At 35.7% G+C, this 19,817-nt stretch overlaps 1 protein-coding gene across 11 annotated transcripts in view; it reads right to left on the reverse strand.

Moving 5' to 3' along the window:
• KCNIP4 (potassium voltage-gated channel interacting protein 4) overlaps positions 1 to 19,817 on the reverse strand; it is a 422,577-nt gene that overhangs the window by 250,516 nt on the left and 152,244 nt on the right. Inside the window, exon 1 of one of the 11 annotated variants that reach the window (XM_054065859.1) lies at positions 14,160 to 14,180. The exons of the other annotated variants lie outside the window; for them this stretch is intronic. The gene's annotated coding sequence lies outside the window, so the exon portion shown is untranslated. Of the gene's footprint in view, positions 1 to 14,159; positions 14,181 to 19,817 lie in introns of those variants that run through there. 11 annotated transcript variants of the gene reach the window in all.

A 19,817-nucleotide genomic window follows, 5' to 3' on the forward strand; every position in this document is an offset into this window, starting at 1 on the left:
TTTGCTGTTATTTCCTATTAGTTATGACTTTATAAATGGTGAAGTCAAAACTGAAGAAGCTCAGTTAGAAAATTCTAGACCAATAATCATAGCTTCCTAAAACTGCAAGCCAAATTTAAACAGCAATATAGAGTCAACTTTCACCATACTGGATCTTGACCTATAGGAGGAAAATTATTGTGAATAATTAAGAGTGGCGTAATTTGCTCTTTAAGTCTAATTAGTTGGCATTTCAATTTCCTCTGTAGATGTTTATGTTTTCTCATCCTCCAAAAATGCTACAATAAAACAAACAAAAAAAATTAGTTAAAAATTATGCTTAATTGTCACAGGCAATTTCAAACTCTAACTCCATATGGAAATCACATATGTATATATATCAAAATAATCTGCAAACTTGCAGAAAATGCTTATATGCTTTTGTACATGACATGGAAACAGGTCAACATCTTCACTACATCTCCCTTGTTTTATAAAGAAGAAAAAAGTCATCATCATCATAATACCGGCTTTCACCTTCTGTCCTACCTCTCAATACCTTGATATTGATTTGTTACATTAGGGATCCTTTTACAGCCTATGGAAAATGAGCTAGGATTATGAAAACAAAACCAAAGAAACTTTGTTACCACCTGCCTTCCCATGAGCATATCTCTTTACAATCTAAGTATTACTATGCTTGGCTCTCTTGATTTTCTATCTTGATATGGATAGTTAGAAATTAGAGGCACATTTTAGTGGGAGAGCTTGAATATGACACAACATATCCTCCTCAGCATCCACATTAACTGACCTTCCAACTACTTTTGCACTGTTACAGTCTTTACTTGCATATCTCTTAAAAAGTGAGTTCATGTGTCCTATAGACATAAATAGAAAAAGTTTTTTATATCGTAGTAGCCTGGATAGAGTGTAGCATGTAGTAATTTAAAGTAAATAGGTCTAGACTGTGGTGTAATACATAAATGGATACATAAATGTAGAATCAATTCCTTCTTGTTAAAAGTTTCTAGGGAAAAGAAATAAATTAAAAAAAGCTAATATTTTTCTAATCTTTACTCTGAAATTTTCCTGAATGTCATATGGCCCACAAAGACTAATATTCAATCAATACAATCATCAAGTCCTTCTTCTTTGATGCTTTTTAGAAATAAAATCTGGCAACTGTCAGATTTGTTTGCCTACAGCCTCAGTGGGACTGACCACTCAGAATACCCACGAAAAGAATTCCCATCATCATTTCTAAGAAGTAAGCCCACTGGAAAAAATAAAACTTGATCAAATATTTAATAAAAGGAGTGAGCAGATGTACAATCCACAGGTCCCATCATTGTAGCAGAAAAACACCCTACATGTCCAACTAGCCAAATTTCCTGTAGCTATTACTGGTGCAGTGTGTTTTTTTTCAAGTGAATGTAAGAATGACATCAGAAGAATTAAGAAAAAAATGTCAGAAAAGTTCCTTGTTGGGACCTTATTTTCAAATACAGTAGAGCAAGGCAAGTGTTAAGTATTTCTGTCTTTAATAGTATTGCTCTATAAATCATATAAAGACTACAATTACTCTGCAGAAAAATATTTTCACCCTCAAATCATAGAGCAAAGGAGGGACATGCTTGATGATTTCTAACTGCCTGAGAGTATCATAGAAAACCAGCTGTTTTAAAAACAAAATTAATTACATTCCACAGTTTTGAAGCTGAGCTTTTACCTTGCTTCCCAGCGATTTTAAAGCTCTTGATTTAGAGAATGTAAACTCAACACGCTTGCTCCATAGAACTGATGTACAACTAGGTTTCAGATAACTCTTCCTTCTGCTAAAGAAACTTCAGTGTAAGGCTGGCCATGCACTGCAATCATATGAAATGCAAACAGAGGCATGGAGAAACAGCTGTTTTCCCAATATAGAAAATCCTTTAGGGAAATTTGTGCAGAAGGAAGTAATAAATGCATCAGCAACCACTAACACACTGATAATTACTGCAAGGCAAAAGAACATCTGCATGCAAGAAGGAGTAAAAACAACACTAGAGCTAATCAAAAGAAAAATTAAAGAAAAAAACAACCATATGATGGAGAGTGGAAGAAAAACATCCTCTTTTTCCTGACATCACCAGCATATTACTCAAGAATTTAATTCTGTCATATTTTTGTTGCTTGATCACTTGTGATTTTTTTGACTGAAATAAATTATGCTTCTTTCAGTAATAGAAACTTCACTACTCCAAAAAAAAAACCCAACCCTAACCAGGACCTGAAAAAGCCAGATGCAATATGCAGTGGAGTTATTTACGAGCAAGCAAGTCAAATTCACCTTACAGTTTATTTAAATCTAATGAAGATTCCAGATTAATCCAAAGACTGGCCATGAAAATACTATGTAAAACAGCAAATGAAAATCTCAGAAGAATATTTAAGCTTTCCAGCTGTAGGTTAGTTGGGGGAAAAAATGGCCAACTAACTTAACTGATATGTTTCTGGTTTGCATTTCCAAAAAAAATTGAGCCAAGGGACACAAAATGGATTATTCTGGATGTTGAGCTACTATTGTGGTAACTGTTCTTTTCATCCTTTCCAGCTGTTCTTGCACACCCCAAAATAGTTTTTATTAGTTTTTCTAAGCTATTTCTACCAACATGTTTAAAGAAAAGAGGAGGAAAAAAAAGGAAAAAAAAAAAAGCCAAAAAGTAGTTTTGTAGGAGGCTTCAAGTCACAACCACTTTTTCACGTTTTAGATCACTGTGAACTTTACAGTTTTAGATCACTGTGAACTAGACTGTGACTTGAACCCACCTTATATCTGCTTTAGGCCTAGGATCTAGGATTCTATTTCCTGCATATTTTTTCCTCACGTTTAAAATAGTTCTAATAGTTATACTGGAGATATTTAAGGAAGTAGGTATAGCTAATGTTTATGATCCAGATACATTTAAACATTAATAAACATTAATAACATAAAATGCAGACATAAGTCACATGAAGAGAAGAAAAAAGAAACAATTGTTTTCACAGCTGTCACAAATTCTACATTATGTAACTGTGATTCAGAGTGAATAGTGATGATAGTAACAATCTTAACCAGTGAATAAATGCTATTACTTCATAAATGTTTTTCATTTCAATCAGGCAGTATTTTACCTCTGATTATGCATAATTATGCATTATGCATAATTTTCATTTTAGATGGCTCACAGAATCTTATGTGTTTAAGATTATTTGCACCTCTTTTTACATACACAACACTGTCAGTTTGGAATTTCAATTTCCATGAGCCAGGAATGGAACAAAGAGCTAAAAAAAACCCTAACATGGGTTTTTTTTCTGATAAAACATTAGTCTTAAGTTCTGTTTATTTCAAGTTCCCTGGAAAATCTTTTGTCCATTTTTGAATTTTCATCCACTCTCCCATTCTTCACAGGTGCTTGCTACTGTTCAGAAACTGCACCAATATTATGTTTCTGAACACAGAATTAAATTGTGCATGGCATTTTTGGTATAGCCTGCATTTAATTGTGTTAAATACAATTTCGTTCAGTCAGTTGTTTAACGGCAATTTGTTTTATGTACTTAGCACAGCTTACTTTCAAGAAAGTAGAATGAGAAACTAAGCACAGTATTGATTATGCTGATTAACAAAAGTGCTTTCTAGCCACTCTTAAAATCAGTCCAAATGTACTTCAAAGGCAAATATTCTCAATCAGGCTTTTCTGCCTAGGCATCTTGTGTTAAATGCTCCCTAGTCACCTTCTCCTGTGCTTTGACTGTCTTTCCAAAAAACACTTGCTTGTGGCACAGTCTTCAGGCCAAAAAAGGCAACACAGTGATAGTGGATGAGAATGAATGCACAGAGTGTGGACCAAGAGGATTTCTCCGTATCAGAATAATTTATAATCCCCTTCAGCAAAGATACACCCCAGAGCCCTCAAATATTATTCTACTCAGCTGCTAAATGCCCAGAGAGTTCACGGGTGTTCAAGAAAAACCTAAGCAAAACACAACTGACATCTTTGGCAATACATTTTAGGGGGAAAAAAAAAAAAAAAAGCAAACAAAGAATGTATTAAAAAAAGCTGACCTAAGCAAAAGGTATAACCAGAATACGGTTCAAACCTCTGCCACCATTCAAACAACTCTCGGCACCTTGCATTGAATATTGTGATTACATGGGCTGCTCTGAGCACAAATGCCTTTTAGAAATGAAATATAAACCTGCTTCTTAAATCATTTGCACACAAATTTCATCAACGTGTTTGGCCTGAAGGACACAATTTCTGCTGTGCTTCTTTTATTTCTTATTTGTCCGATATTAATTACAGAGTCTCAGGGAGACTTCTCAACTGCATATTACTTAAACTGCTAATGGGGCCTTTGCGTGGGATTGCTGCTAAGAGGCTAAGTAAGTTCTCAGTTTATTCTATGGCATGGACACTACATATACATTATACATATATATAATGCAGTTACAAATAAAAAATTAATGCTCTGATCAGACTTCTTTAATTTAGGAGGAGCTTTTTTTATTACGTACTATCATGTGAAATTGAAAATTATCAAAAGTTAAACCAGGAACATCCCCCCCGCCTGTATTGGACAGTTTAAAAGAGGTAGCACAGAAAACATGACAGGAAAGTCAATTAGATTACTGGAGTGTTTAAAGGACAGCAAGAAAATGTACAAGGATGTGTTTCTACACAATCTCTTGATGTTTTCTTCAGTGGAAGTACGCAATCACAAATCTCAAATCACCTGACAAAGCCTTGAAACTAAGATCAAATCCCACTGGAGTAAGATAAATTATATACAGCAAATTGAACAAGTGCATAAGCAAGGAAAGCAAGTGAAACGAAACAAAGGAATACTCCTTGCTGGAAGAGAGTAGCATAACATAATTTCTTACAAGCGCAGAAATGACAATTATCTCAGCCCCATGACATTCATTATTCCAACAACAGACAGTTTATTTACAGAACACCATCCTTTTTTTTCCCCAGTCAGGGAGCACATTTGTTTAATATTTACCAAGATTTCATCAGAAAGTCATGTGAAAGTACATATGAAAATATAAGGGCATTGTATCTTCTCTGTCACCTCAGTAAGGTAGCTCCTTTAGTCCTGGCCAAGTATCAGAGAGGTTCATTAGGAATATCCTGCAGAGATTTACCAGGACTTAGTAACCATTCCTGACCGACTAGATTGCCTTCTATTATTAAATGACTAGCTTAGCTGGTGTCATTTACCATGACCTTAGAAAGGTTTTTCAGATAGTCTCTAATAGAACCCTGCCAGCCAAACTGAAAAGGCCACAATGTGAATGGAAAACCCAAGCAGTGGCACCAGCCAAGAGCCAGTAGGCTGTAGAAAGCAGATTTGCAGGAAAGGACTCAGGGCCTTGGTGGACACCAAGCCAACATTGAATCATTGTTGTGGTGTCACAGTGATGAAAGCCATCCACCCCCTCAGCTGTATCAGAGAAGGAGTAAACGGCAGGGAAGCACTTCTTCCCCTCTTTTTGGCACCTGTGGAAACTTGCATGGAGGACTGTGTCCAGTTTGGGACTTTGCAGTACTAAGAGGACACTGTCAAATGGAACAAGCCCTCCCAAGGCTAGTGAGATTGTCAGAGGGCTGGATTATATGACACTGAGGAGGTAGGGAGAAAGCTGGGATTTTTCAGCCTGAAGGAAAGAATATTAAGGCTCCTCCTTGGTAGTGACCTAAGAGCAGCCTTCCACTACCTAAGGGTGCTCATAGAGAACATGGAGCCAAATTCTTCTTGGATACAGATAGTGAAAGGACTAGAAGAAAAGAAGAAGCTATGGTAAAGAAAATTCTGAGCAGGCACAGGAAATTCCTGTTTAAAATTAAAGTTTTAAAATTAAAGTTTTAAATTAAAGATCTACGTGAGAGAGAATAAGCACTGGAGCAGTGTGCCCAGAGATACTCTGAAAGTCCATCCTTGGGGATTTTCACAACTTGACTGGACAAAGTCCCCTGCAATTAGATCTAATTTCTGATTTAGCTCTAATTTCAAGAGGAGCAGATGACCTGCAGAGATTCCTTCCAACCTTAAATATCAAATTCTGTTTCAAAGACTTGAAAACACTCAGAAGTTCAGCCTTAACAAGTTTGTTATTTATTTATTGGGTAAAGAGGACATCATGTAGATTCAGGATGGCTATAATTCCTTTCCAAAGTTCTGAGAAACTTCAGTATTTTTCATTACAAAAAGTGTTCATTGGAGAACATTGGTGAAAAAGAATATTGTCGTTGTTCTCGCAGTAGAGATTAATTCCAGTCTGGTTGACTAAAATGTTTCTTAAGATCTAGAAATCACCTTTTATCCCCACATACACTGTACGTATGTGACAACTTCTGAAATTAGTTAATGAGACAATTAAAAAAAACTCAAATAAATATAATATATGCATAGTGAGATATAAAAGTTGCCATCTCAAATGTTTCACTTAGCTTTTGTCTTTATTTTCTCCACTAATATCTGCACTTTAATTTTTTTCTCATGAACTTACTCTATATCCTTATCACTATCAGTTAACATTATACTAGATAGTATATAGATTTTATGTTTAGGGATATAGTGACAAATTTTTCACTGTAACAGATTTTTCTTAACTTCATTTTTGTAAAGAGATAGTTAAACATATTCTAGTTTTAGACATGGATATCAAAGGGCTTTGTAAAAATTCTGTTTAAAAAAGAAAGAAAAATGAGATAAGATGGCTATTTTTACAAGCATTTTCATTCAGCTCTGAGATTTGTTATTTAAATGTTTAAATTTGGTTCTAGTATTTTTAGTTTCAGAAATAGATTACCTTAATATTTAACTGTTTGCAGTTCCAGTTGCCGTAATTGTATGGCTATGTCTTTCTACATTGAGGTGTTTACATTATGCCTAGATTTACCAGGTTGGCGAATCTAGACATTTATTTCACTTTCTATAATCAAAAAACACATCATGGTTTCATGTGTTTTCATGATTAATTCCTTTATTAAGAACTCTTAAAACAGTGTAGGTAACAGTTTCAAGATATCTGTACAAATTAATACAACTCATCATTAACACAACAAAGTTGTGTCATCTTCAGCCTAAATTTTACCTGTTTATTGTGTCTCAGCCTATGATTAATACAGCCAATACTTGCTTGAAGCCTTGAAACTGCTCTATTAATTTCCACTTTCATGCCACGCACTGAAGAACCTCATATAGCCTGGAGTGCACTCCCCTCCTCCTTAACTTAAACAGAAAGTTCAGTTTAAAAAATAACTATAAAAGAACCTCAGAGAAGGACAGAAAATAAAATAATATATGTAGCAAGTAAAGAAATAACAGCCTGTGAAATGATAAATGTGATACAGGTAACATGAAAAAATCATTAAGAACAATCCTTTTTCTTAAATTTAAGGTTGAGTAGTTATTCATGGCAGGAGTTGCAGCACTGCTTAAGAGTCCTGTCACGTAACTTTTCTTCACCAATATCCTGTGTCTAATGCAAAATTTTAAATTAAGAACACAGAGAACATCTTAAGCCAGCCCTGTAAAAAGACATAGTGCTTACATCCTGGCTCTCAGGTGTAGATATGCTAATGGAAGGACAATGCCTATGGAAGAGAGAATGATCCCTCTGCCAGGTGACCCGAGCGTGGCTCATGGCTCTGCCGTACTCCTCCCAGCACTGACCACAGCCAAACGTCACCAGCTATTCTTATCCAGGGAGCCGGCAGGTAGCTCCCATGTAGCACTGTCAATTACTCCATCTTTATCTTGAAGTGAAGCAGCATGTGCTCATGTTAACATTTGCTTGGCAGTAGAAACGGTACACAGACTTGCTCAGTGCTAGGAAAATCTTATACAAGAGCTACAGTCGGGATCTGTGTAGTGTTTTCCCCAGTAATCCATCTAAAGGGTATGTAAGAATATATACGCTATGCCCTTTTTTCCTTCTAGTGTTAGCACCATTAAATGGTATTTTTACTCAATACTTCACAGAGTCTGAGTGTCCAGCCCCCAAGACATTACAACAGGCTAGCAGTCTGGTCATTGAACTGTTGTTTTGAAAATGAAAATGAAGAAAATAAAACAAGAAACAAAGCAAATTAAAACAATGACAGAAAAAGGAAAAAAAAGCATGGTGAATTCCTGTTTCTGGATATGCCTTACGTTACTCATAAGAAATCAGTGTCTTGGCTTACTGCAAGCAGAAATAAATCTAGACTGAAAAAAAAGTGGAAATATGAATTTCAGAAGAACCATACATGAAAAAATCTTTTGGTTCAACTTTTTTTTTTTTTTTTTTTTTACATAGTACTGATTTCTTCTTAATATCTACAATGAAAACACCACCTTTGGATGTCTCTTCTTCTATAAATTATTATAGAAATTATTATAATTTCTATAAATTATTTTCAGGACCCGTCACCTATAAATAGGTGGAATCCTTCCCTTAATTTCTGTCAGTCTTCTACTAAAATCATGTTCTTCATATTATTGCCATTAGTTTTCTTCTTTAGGGTACATGACTAAGGTTAACGCTGAAACTAGATCACTAGCTTACTCAAAATTGTATTTTTAGTTTACAGTTCTTTGGCTGTCTTTTTGAGGGGTGTGGTAGATGCTGGTGAGAGAAAGGAACTGAGCTTTTGTGTTATTCATAACAGCATTTTAAATGGAATAAATATTTTTTTCCACAGTGTGGCAGCAAAGCCTTTTAAGAGGAAGAGCTGACTGTCTGAAGAACTTGCTAAGTCAGTTGAAAATTATGAATAGCTAAAGTCACAGCTCATAGACTCTTTGTCATCAGTGAACTGAATTCTTTTTGGAAGACTAATTCTTTGTGCTAGAATTCCAAATCACTGCAGGGTCCTTTTCCTAACTTTACCATAGTTATTTATTTTTTAATAGTCTTTTTTTTTTTCCATAATAAATGCCTTGAAATACAAAACAGCTCACAAAAATTTTGAAATCATGTTTTGCTGTATTATGTAACCATGCTGCAGACCCACAGGCAAAAATATGAAAAAAAAACCTATCTTCTATAATGACTGACTGGAAGAACTTAGTAACACACATGCAGGCAGTAAGCATCTTGCAGTTCAGTGAATCAGAGTCACCATTTAAAAAAGCAAAAATCATGACACATTTGTGTGATAGATGGCTAAATCCCTCCTGATTGCAGCAATGTTCCAGCCCAGTTTTCCATCTCATTTGACACAAATTAAGGAACTTAGCATTTTTAATTCCTTCCACTCTCCAACTTTACTTACTAGGCAGTACTTTTCTTCTGATTCGGTTAAGGTTGTCTAATTTTGAATATGAGATGACTATTTTGATCATCGGTTGACTTTTTATCTTCTCACAACACTATTGATTCTTTTCTGCTTGAGGTCAAAGGGTGAAATTCTTCCTCAAACAAAGTGACCTCAGTTTCTTAAATGCTTAAGAGAAAATTGTTGCTATTTTGGAAAAGGTAAGAATTATTTTTACCAGGAAAATTAGTTATTCACTTGAGTATGTTTCAAAAGCAATTCATCAAAGAAAAGACTTTGTATAGCCATGAAAAAAAAATCAAAAATTCAATTATGGCTATAACAACTAAGCAACACTATGCAGTATAGTTGATGTATTTTCTGCAGTAGACAACAGAAAGAAGATTACACTTTAGGAAAAATGTCTAATGTGTAAATTACCTAAAACAGAGTTGTGTTTGCAATATAATCAGGTAATTAGAAGTACTAATTTAGATATTTATATTATCCTTCGTGACATCTAGAGTATGGACTATTTAGTCATCTGGCTAATCCTATATTCACAGTGTAACTGTATAATTAAATTACTGCAGGGTGCCCTTAAAATGTATGTGCTCAATACGAACAAATTTGTATGTACTTTCATATGTACTAGCTGGTATTCCTAAGTGTGAATCTAAACCTTATTATGCTAAATTTGGATTTATCAAAATTCAGACAAACCAAAATGGATACCATCTGTGACATTAGAGAGGTTAATTTCTCATCTGGGACTTGCTGACTCATGATTTGAATATACAGTTACAAATTATTTCTGGAAAGAACCTAATGGTGTGTATCAAAGAGAAGAAGCTGTTCAATTCTAACTTTTAAAACTGTGCAAGGAAATACGTATTTAGCTACACACAAAACACGCATGAAAAAATGGGGAGGAATTTTTTATTTAACTAAAAGCATAGCAATTTCCTTCAACTTTTAGTCTCAGCAATGCATGTAAACAGTGAATGATAAATCATCGGTAAGCACCTCTTAACTTCAATACATCATAAAGCATTTCAAATTAATTTCAGAAATGTTTAAGGAAAACAGTTAAAAGAACAAAGCATGGTAGCTGCCTGTGTGCTGCCTGCAGCTATGATATGACCTATTGATTTTATAGCAAAGTATTACCCATGTTCAAAGGCTCACTATTAAATGTCAGAAGTTCACAGTCATTTGGCCTAATCTGAAATAGGCATTTTGGCTAATACTTCTTAGGTTTAGTTTAGCATAAATGCTCTACTCTATAAAGTATCTGAATTTTACATGGATGATAAAGAATATATAGCAAATATTTTACAAGGATTCTATTGATAGCTCCTACTGCTTACTGAAGAGAGTTGGAATGATGCATGTATAGAATCACACACTTGAACTTGTGCATCCAACGCCTATGCATACAAACACACAAATATACCTGCTATAACATATATTAGTTAACATGCAAATATACCTGCTAAAACATATATTAGTTAACATATATTAGTTAACATATATTTTACAAACACAATCTTGACTGTCTGATTATTTCCTGAGTCTACTAAATACTAATTCATTTTGCTGAATTAAAGGAGACTGTAATCTTTTATGAACTCCTGGAGGTACTAGGAGTGCTCCTAAAAGTAAGCATAAAGAAGACTATAAAAGAAAAATTACTGCAATGTGAAAATTCTGTACACAGCAGTATATTCCACTGCGAAATATATCCACAGAAAGAACAAAGCCATGAAATCACTGTTTCAGTAGGATTAACCAGATTGGCCAGTTGGCTGATTATCAAGTAATCAACATGCCCAGTCACTGAAATGCAAACTGCTTGAACTTAATGAGAGACTGGAATAGGCTTTAGTCAAAACTGTACTTCTGTATGGTATAAAACAAAGTCTTGCCACTGCTTTCAGTGTCTGATCTCCATCAGGGCCAACTAAAGCATTGCAAGCCCATTAAGCAAGTGAGATAATTAACCTCAAGGAGCTCCATCCTGCTGCATTTGGTTAGTTTAAAGTTAAGCCAGCTATATTTATCCTATCATGTATTCATCAGGATGAACATTCATCAAATATCCCTGCACTGTCTTTAAGCAAGTTGCCCTATTATGCTTCAGATGAGTACCAGCGAACCTGTCCATCACAAACAACCACATGCTCTGGTGACTTGTTCCTTACCACACTGGGAAATATCACCACAGACTTCTTCCTGACTAAAAACAATAGTAAGATAGTGGATTATCTTTACTTCCAAATAATTATCAATTTAAAAATACACACAGAAAATATAAGAAGTTTCAGGGTTTAGGGTAGACCTAACTTTCTATTTTTCTTCACATCCTCTCAAAATCTGGGGATTACTTAGCTTCAGGATAGGGAAGGTCATGCAAACCTCCCCTCCCAAAAAAAAACCAAACCAAACCAAAACACATTTATAACTAAGTCACTTAATGAAAAAATAGTTTTAGATTGCATGACAAGGAATTGAGGGATTAAAGTCTACCTCAGAGAAAAGCAATTAAGAGATTCCTAGGATCTTGGGAAAGACTATAATTCCTCTAGAGAAGAACAAGTGTTCCACAAAGGGGATGTGACGGCTTAATAAAATGAGAAATTATTTTTTATATATATAACATGTGTGTGTGTTTGCACACAAATACAGAATACAGTTTTCTTTTATTGGCTGGTGCCGCATCCACAAACAAGCTTTCAATAAAACCAACAGCTATGGTTTATAGAGTTATTAGTCTAACCAGTTTCATAACATGCAAAATAAACTAAGGAATGGCATAGAGATAAAAAGTAAGTTAAAATGTTTTGAGAGAGAGTATTACAGACATTTTTCAACAGAAAGCTAGAGTTCATTAGGTAATACCGCCCTGTTCTATAAATTTACATTATTATACATATATAAATGTACTCTATATAGTTTAACATTGCAATAAGATTTTTATGGTACATGGGCTTAGAAGATACTGCAAAGCCATAATTTTGGTCTTACAGGCAGTGTCTCTACTTATTTCTGTGTATCGTTTGACCGCCTTCACAAAAAGAATTGGACTCTTCTAACCCTCTTGTTCCTTTAACCCTATTTGGTTAGTTGCCCTGACTTTAATTCTACACAACCTCAGAGTATACAACAGATCCAAACCATCCAACATCATTCCATGTGGCCTCTCCCACAGTTCTCATCGTCACTGTGTTAAAGTGTTTCAAAGACACTGTTGAACATTTCTTTATAAATTTAGCTCAAGGCAGAAATGGTCACTTGCCCTGTCAATACAGTGTATCAGGTTAAAAAACAGATCAGGCATCAGGATTGCTTAAATTATATGAAAACTAAATGTGCATAAATTAAAAGATTTAGCTGTACTTAACCACAACTGAGGGAGCAGTGAGTAGTAAAACTTTTTAAAAGGACAAAATATTTTTCTTCTGTTTCTCTGTAACTGAAATAAGAGAAGAGTACTTCACTAGATATCGCATAACATTGCCTAGAGTTTACCCTTGATCTCTTCAGTTTGCTTATTAAGACATCATCATCTTTAAATAATCCTAATAAACTCAGCATATTTTATATTCATCTACTCCAAATAGACTGTCCCAAAAATCTGAAAAGCAGTCAGCATCCTAATAGATTTGCAGAAAGAAAAGGTATTTCCAGAGCCTAACCTTCTTTCCCAGCCATAGTCATAGCAAAACAGTTGTTCTGATGAAGCATCTTTTAAATTCAAAACAAATACAGGGTCCTGAAGAAAATAAAGGAAAGAAGTCAAGACTGAGGTGGCACAGGCATCTGTGAGATTCAACATTTTTAGCTCCAGCTCCCTTCTCTGGGTGTTTCTGCTACCTGCACTTTAGAAAAGTAAGTCTGACAAGACAAATCTGAACATTGCTTGACATGAAAATAGACCATTTTCATGTATTTTTATCACATTTTATTCACTGAAAAGCTAGAAGTTCTGGGTACACAATTATCCAGAAAAAAGGCATTTAAAATTAGGAGCCATTTTTAGAAAAGCAAAGCAAAAATATATATTTAGACTTATCCAGAAAAATTAACACCATTACTCTTGAATAACAAAATATTCATGTACATCGCTAGCTACAGAGATGCTACTGTGCAAAAAAATTAGAACATGGCCTTCAAAAGCATGTTTTTTACAGCAGCATCTTTTTCCTACATAGTTAAAAACTTTCCACTTTCTTACAGATTTTAAACTGCTTCATGTTTATCAAAGGGATAAGAGCACACAAAGGGGAAATGACTAAGTTTACTAATTTTATATTATCTTATTTCTTAGTAAAACTTAATGAGCCCTGTCTTTGTTTCTGTAACAGCAAACAACAGTGAACGCTCAAAGAAATAATGGTATATATTCGTCTTTAATTCGTAGGACAATTACGTTCATGAAAACCAGGAATATTCATGGGTTTTGTGAACTTGGAGGGGAAAAAAGTTACTACTAGTACATTGGAAATCAGATGAATGAGTATGCCAAGCACTAGTACGTTCATGCTCAAAGAGCAAACAAAGTATAGAAGAAAGTAAGTAGTGTGTTACAGGTCTGCAAAGGCTTTTGAAGGATTCACAGTCCCTCTGATGCTCGGGAAAACATCTAGTTTTGGCAGAAGACAATTCGTAGCTGCAATATGGTCTCCAGTTGAGGTAAAGTGATGCTTATCCCTTGGCAGGGAAGCACCACATGGCCAGGATGAACCACGCAGAGCAGACACTACAATTTCTCCTCGTCATGTTACAGGACAGTTACAGACTTCCAGGGTTTTATTATAAAACAGGTATTAATCCCAGCATGGGATGTGACACACAAATACCACAAACACATCACCAGCTCCCCTGCAGCATGCTCACCTCATGATGAAAGTATCTGTGTTTTGATCCCATGGCAGATATGCTTCTGGCCACATGAAGAAAGGCTCCCCTAGGAAAAACGGCAGCTGGAAGGGATCTTCAGGTCATTGGAATGACTCAGCTTTCCCTGTCCCTTGTCACTGTCTTCTCCAGTGCTGAGCAAACCTGACATATACAATCCATCTGTCTCCTCTCAAGTGTAATAGGTATGCTACTTTCATTCTGTGTTAAGAAAGAGTGCCAAAGGGAATGTATATTTAGAAAGTATCTGCAGCTCCAGATACTGCAGAAAAAGAAGTGTTTCAGAAAAAGTGGCATATTCACCTATTCCATTTTTATTCTACTCTAAGAGGGTTTAGCTCTCAGATACCTGTATTCCTTTATTAATACTACTGCATATTTGTGAAAATAACTAAGCAGCTATTGTCCTTAAAATTTCCCTCTCAGAAAATCATGGGGGTTTTTTTCTGCAGATATTAATAGCTAACCCACATTTACTTTCTTCTTCCCAACTACTTCTGACGCTTAGAGCAGAAGATCATTTGACACAGACTCCTAAAAGCACAAACCCAGTCTGCCGTCATTTGAGGCAAGAAGTGCAGAGCACTCCATTGCTTTACAGTGTTGTTGTCTAGTGCTGATCACAGCACTGTCAAAAAAGTGCTTTATTTATAGCAGGCTGCTGAGTCTGTCTGAAATTATTTGTATCTCACAAATATATGCTACATAGCTGACTTTGTTATGGGAAAACATGTCTGTATAATTGATAGCATAATACAGGAAGGTGCTAACAACTATCAATTTCTGTTGTCGAAACAGCTGAGGCTGAAATGTACTGCTTAATGTACTGGAGAGATTAACTGATACATACATGAAATTGTCTAAAATCCTATCATTTGGAACCAATTTTATACATTTTTTAAAAATATGGAATAAGAACAATTATGATATATACTGGACTTTTGTCCAAAGTTTCAGAAATGTATTCTAATTCTTTCCACATTAAGAGGTAGGATATAAGACTTTTCAAATGTAAAACATTTATCAAAGAAAGGATATAGGTAGAAATATAATTCCATATTAGAAATGTAGAAGAAATGAAAATACAAATATTTGTTGCTTTGATCCAATGAATGCTGGATCAGGAGAGAGCCAGAGCTCTTGGGGTAAAGCTAAATGTGCACGAATGTTATACTATATTCAAAAGAAAAAGCTGCTTTGCAAAAAGTTAACCTTGCATGGTATTGCCAAGTAACACCTAACCTGGCACAGTAACCAACAGGAATAACAGAACAAAGATCCTAGTTTAGTTAAGTCAGAAACCTGCATCAGTTACATGATATTAGTACAGGTATGTCCTGATGGCTGTGAAGCATACTGAAGACTGGAAGTGTTTAACTGAGTTGGTCAAGTCCTAAACCACAATGATTGTGTTTCCTTGGGCAAGCAGAAAGAGTGGCACAACAATCTGGTGAACATGAGAGGGACTTACATAGGTTGCAACTACAGCAGGAAGAAAGCAATGAGAATGAGACATTAATTCACAAGTGAAGACATAACTAGCATGGCAGAAGCTATGATAGAAGCGGTTATTTCAGATTTGGTGCTACCTAACAGGAAAGAATGGATTAACAGTGGGAAGAGTGGTCTTCTGGGAAAAGCGGTCACAAACTGGTTTGTTAAGAAAAGTGAGATACAACGGCTACAGACACAAACCAGAAGCGCCCTCCCATCGCATCACCACCATCGAAACCAGGGGATTTCAGCAATCTCTGGAAATGGTTAAAGGTCTTTTTGAAAGATGACCTGAAGATCAACATCTGCAGGTGCAGTGGTCGTTTATGCAGCAAGATTACATTTTGTCCCAAAGAAAGGAAAGACTAGGTCATTGCACCTGGAAATGTTCAACTGGCTGTCAAAAAGTAATCATACAAGAAGAGAAAGCAAAGTTATATAAAAAGAATACACAAGACAGAGATCTACAATGCAAAAAGCTGAAGCATAAAATGAGTTTCAAATTCCAAGAGACAAAAGCAAAAAAAAAAAAAAAAGAATTTAAAAATACCTGATAAAAAATAAAAGAGAGCTGAAATTTATTACCTCCTTCACTCCAGCCTTTACAAAATGCTAAATCTTGACAGGACATTCAAGAAAAGAAAATGGATTGCAAGCCAAAGTATGCAAAGAATACATTAAAGAATATTTAGATAAGATAGATGTGTTCCAATTGGCTGGGACTTATTAAATTCACCTTGGAGAAACTAGACAGCCATTTCTGAATCATTCACAATTACCTTTATGAGCTTCTGGAGGACAGGGGAGGTCCCAGAGGACTGGAAAAAAGCAAATACAACATCTATCTCTTAAGGAGGAGAAAAGAGAGGACTGATGCAATGATAGACCAATCAGTCTAATTTTGATTCCTAGAAAGATCTTGCAAGAAACTATGAGACAAATCTTTTGCCAGTGTCCATGTAATTTTCAAAATAGGCCCCTCTTATTGCAAACTGTAGTTTTAAAAAGAAAAAATCTGCAAAAACCAAAACCACCCAAAACATGTATGTTGTTAAACTAGTACAAAAAAATAATTACTTTTATAGGATGGAGTACAGAAAGTACAGCAGTTCGCAAAATAAACAAGTAAAATATAGTAATAATTTATGGGAACCCACTTTTAAAACTGACCCAGGAGAATTGCTATAATTGCCAAAGAGAGGCAAAACATACAGAAAAAAGACTTTTTCCCCCACAACAAAGTTTTGTAAACTGATTTTAAGTCCAAGAGTAATAGGGCAGTTGCATATTCTCTGTAGGCTATATAGGACTAGATTACGTAGGCTCATGAGTTCACACAATTGAAAATGTTGGACAGAAACCTTTGGAAATTACCTGGTCCTGCCTCCTGCTATTAGCAGGGCCGACTTCAAAGATAGATCCAGTTTCAAAGTTAGGTTAGGCTCCTTAGGACTTGTCCAGCCAAATTCTGAAAAAACACCCAGGATGGAGATTTCACAGTCTCTCTAGGAACCTGCTTCAGGATTTGCTCATCCTCAGAGCCAAGAAGATTTTACTACTTCCACACAGAATTCTCTTTGCTGCAGCTTAGGCACGGGCAAAAATCTTGTTCCGTCTTCTATGTAACTAGTCTTTAGGCAGCAGAAGTTCTTGTTTAGCTTTACTTCTTCCAGTTGAAAAAGTCCAGCTCTCTCAGCCATTCCTTAGTATCATATAATCCAGTCCCTCACACATCCTCTTGGCCTCAGCTGGACTTGTTCCATTTTGCCAACATCCCTGTTTACTGCAGAACCCAGTCATTTGCAGCACTCCTTCTCTGCTCTCACAGGGCAGAAGGGAAGAAGCTTTGCTATAGGACAAAGAACCTGAAACACCGAAAAAGCTGTGTTTCTTCCATCTTAATAAACCTACTGCAAATGTGCTAGAGATGAACTTGTTCCCCATATTTGCTGACAGGGTACAAGCAAGGAAATCACTCAGTCCTACTATAATTTCCCCTGAGGAGATTATAGATAAAGGACCAATATAACAAATGTTTATCAATTCAACAAATGTGTTTTTAACCAGTGAAGGAAATCAATACGTGCTATAATCACCTTACTGCCCCATATGGTTCTGTAGACTAGTATAGGAGAAGCCATCTCAGGTAAACTGCTGATTCTATTTTTTCCTTTTTTTGATGTTCACAAAGAATAAAAATACCACAAAATAAAAATAGCCTCTCTCTGGTACTGCCTTGGTCAAAACAGTGCAGAAAACATCTAGCAAATTCCCAGGTCAGCGCAAAGAAATCAAGTAAGACAAGTTCCACTTGTGAAGTTTCTCCTACAGCTGGTCTCTTCAGAGGCAGAAGCCTTCAGTTGCAAAAGGAATGAATTCACAGTAACCTTTATACATATATGGTTGAAGTATTAAAACTCACAGTGCATGACTAAAGGAAAACCAACTAATCTCTATTTTTAGCCTCTGTCTCAGACACTCTGTCTATATTCTTCCATCTATATTTTAAACTCTTTAGGCTCTAAAATGAATGATTTTTGGCACAGAAAGAAGGTGAAAAAAAAAACCCCAAACAGTAGCTCATAGTGCATCTTTATATGCCATGATCCATGTAAGCATTCTTAATACTGCACAAACTGTGAACACAAGCTATTTGCAGTCCCTTTGTAAAACCCAAGAAAATTATTCCGCAAAAGTCATAAGGATTTGGAACCTGCATGGTTTGAAAAAGTACAACCAAAGACACAGACGAATTATAGCAGTCATAGAGAACTGTCTGTTCTCTCAAACAGTTTCAAGCTGGAGCATTCAGCATAACGGTATTTTATAGTGGAACAGTAAATTAATTAAATTCATTGTGTTCATCTCCTAGAACAGACTGTAGGAGTTGTATTCAGGTTTATGTCCAAAGTTTCTAAGGAGGGTATTCATCCTCACTCACATGACTTCAGAGCCAGCACAAGCCAACTCCATAACAGATTTTTGTATGGAGGCAGGGCAAATATACCTCCAACTTAGTATCCTGTCTCCATTAGCAGCTAGAAGCAGATGTGTAAAAAACTGCAAAAGAAGAATAAACACAACGTAATACTTCCTTCTACATACCCTTCATGTTTTTGGACGGTGTTTTCTGAGCCAGAGGTGAACTTGCTAAGATGTCTTGTTGGATTTCTCTTCTATGCACTTACAAAACTGCCGTTTTTAATCCTTCTAAGCTTTGGCCAAAATCAATGTAATTTACAAGTTGACTACGTGCACTCTGACAGGCACATCCCAGGTATGTTCTGAATTTGCCACATGATCATTGACTGCACTCCCCATACCTAAATTATGAATAACATGACTTCTTTTATATCTCCTCATACAACTCACTTATTTAACCTCCTATTCCATCTCCCACCTTCCCCCTCATTTGTTATGTTCAGGCTGCAGAGCCCTGATCTACTTAGGCATGTCCTTGTACTAAATCCCCTCCATATCTTTGATCATCCATGCTACCTTTTCTTGTATCCTTCCTAGCTTTGTTTCGTCCTTTTTTGAGACATCAGAACAGTATACCAGATCCAAGATAAAGGAAACAGATTTATACAGTGATATAATTATTTTTATTCTCTTTTCCTTTCCTAATAAATCTTAATGTCATATTTGTGGTTTTGATAGCTACTCAGCATTGAAGTGACATTTTCAGAGCACAAGCTATTATAATTCAGATCTTATTCATGAGCACTAGAACAAAGAACACCATCACAGATAGGAGGACTGTTTCTAACATGTACATTACTTTACATTTACAACTACTGGCGTCTTATCACCCATTCATTCACACACTTCTAAAATTCTTCAGTATTGTCCGTTGGCCCATCCCCTGTCACCCCCTTTTCCAGGACTGTTATAGCAGCAATGAGGATAAGATTTATTTTTTAAGGATAGCACATAAAAAAAAACAACAGTTGTTATAATCACAGAATCATTATGGTTGGAAAAGTTCAACCATCAGCACAACAAACATGCCCTGAAGTGCCATGTCTACATGCTTCCTGAACACCTCCAGGGATGGAGTCCACCAGTTCCTTGGGCAGCCTTTCCAATGCATGACCACTCTTTCAGTGAAGATTTTTTTTCTAATATCCAATCTAAACCTCC

This window comes from Cuculus canorus, chromosome 4 (assembly GCF_017976375.1).
Source record: "Cuculus canorus isolate bCucCan1 chromosome 4, bCucCan1.pri, whole genome shotgun sequence".
Classification (NCBI taxonomy): domain Eukaryota; kingdom Metazoa; phylum Chordata; class Aves; order Cuculiformes; family Cuculidae; genus Cuculus; species Cuculus canorus.